This window comes from Aptenodytes forsteri, unplaced genomic scaffold, assembly GCF_000699145.1.
Source record: "Aptenodytes forsteri isolate BGI_AS27 unplaced genomic scaffold, ASM69914v1 Scaffold82, whole genome shotgun sequence".
Classification (NCBI taxonomy): domain Eukaryota; kingdom Metazoa; phylum Chordata; class Aves; order Sphenisciformes; family Spheniscidae; genus Aptenodytes; species Aptenodytes forsteri.
The window spans coordinates 8326541-8328616 of NW_008795490.1; positions in this window are offsets into that span (position 1 = coordinate 8326541).

The following is a 2076-nucleotide window of genomic DNA, read 5'->3' on the forward strand; positions in this document are numbered from 1 at the left end:
TTTTTGATTTCCCTTTCCTTCCTTTCACCGCACTCTGCAGATGTTCCAGTCTGGAAGGAGTGAGCGGGGCCGCATCCGCAACCCAGCCTCAGTGCCTGCCTGACCTTCCGATCCAAAATGTTAACACCCAACTGAGGATCCATCTTTTCCTTTCTTTTCCATTGTCGTGTTTGATATGTCTCAGTGATTCTTCCTAGATGGGCACAGCAGTCACATTCTGCTTTCAACTCTACTCGGATTCTTCACTGAGGAGCGGCTCTGTGAACCCTGCTGCTTTCATTCCCGCCCCTGGCCATCTCCGGCATTCTCCCGATACACAGTGCCCTGCTTTCTTGTTGTTCGACTGAAGAACCAACTCAGGTATGCAGAAGCCTTTGAAGAAGACGAGTGAAAAGATTTCTTTAAATAACTGTGGCTTAGATCAGGAGAGGCAAACAGATGAGATTTGGGGCTTCCTGCTAGCTCAGTGGTGACGGGCTCATGCTTTGTCCTGCATTCCCCTAGCTGCCTGTCACCAGTTTTCCAGCCATTTCCTGGAAAGCAACCAACTGATTGTGTTCCCACTTTGCTATGGCTATAAACAATGACAAACTTGGCTCATCTGGCACCGCTCTGCTGAGCCTTATCTGGACCCCATTGCAACCCCTGATGAAGAAACTCCGTCCTGCCCAACTCTTTGTGTGTGTGCTGTAAATACCTGAAGATACGTTTTGTATGAGTAAAGTGCCATGGAGGCTGTGACTTCCCTACTATTGCTTCTGGCAGCCTCATGCCAATTCTCCATAACTCGCTCTGGCAAGCTGGCAGCTTCCAGCATCTGAAAGCCAAAAATAGGAAAGGGCATTTGCAGGGCGGTGATATGATGTGTGCTTGGCTTTAAAAAGGATCACAAACTTAAGGCAGTGGAGAGCAAAAAGGCATACCAGTATCACCATGGATATGTGACATTAAACAAACCACTTGTCATGATACACAGCTGACTACTTGCCAAATGGAACAGGATCTTCTTATTATTCATTGTTTTGCCCTGCAAAACCTGCACAACCGCGAGAAGGAAAAATCTCCAGAAAGGTACTGTCACTTTTCTGACCATCCCTGGCCAGACTGGAGGTCCTGGGTCAACGGTAAGTCCCAGCCGTCCACCTACTCACATGCATTTGAAGGCCAAAACGTGAAATCATGGTGGGCACCCTACTTAATCGCTGCAGGAAACAGGGCTGCGGGATGAGGTCACTTCCTTGAGGTAACTCTGACACTTGTAAAGCTTCCTGTCCTCCCATGGCTTTGATTCCATCCCTGCTGTCCCCCACAGCTGGGGTGTCAGCCGGGTATTTTTCCGGCGTCTTATATGTGCCCACCCACTGCCGCCTGCCCGCGTGGCTTTGCTAAGGATTGTACCAGCCATGCAGGGAATTACCCTTCTCCTCTCTGCCACACCTCGCTGCACCCAGGAACCCAGCTCTGCCTCCACCTCAGCAGATGATGAGGTGGAGCTAACCCTCCTTTTGGTTTGGTTTCACCTTCATAGTTCACTGCGGCCAGGTAAGGGCCCACCCAAAAGGGGGCAAGAGGGCTACCACATGGACAGCATCCTGAAGCATCCCATTCGCCCTCGCCTGTGCCTCCCCAAGGAGGACCTCCTGCACCGCTGCATCCTTGTGGAGTGCGTGGAGGAGCAGAAACCCCATCTCAGCCTACATGATGGCTGCTTTGACCTCAGAAGAGGAGCACACAATTCCTCCTGTCCGGGGAGGGTGTCCTGTCTACCGCTGCCCCCTTGACGTTCCCGTGGGCAGCTGAAAGGGGGAAAGCAGAGAGGGGGAACAAAAAGCCAGGCGAAGGCACTATTGAAAATAGGCCACCATCCCGCGCTTCCCTGCAGCAGGCCTCCCCTGGCCCCTCAGCGCTTGCCTGCTATTTCAGCACGGCCACCCTTCGGAGAGGAGCTGGTGGATCTGGAGCAAGAGACAGGAGCGCCGGTCCCGGGGGGGGTTGCACACGCGTGGCGCTGCCGGGGCGGTGCTGCGAGGCAGGGCGCTGCCGCACACGGGGGAGCGATAGGGGACGTGCCCATCC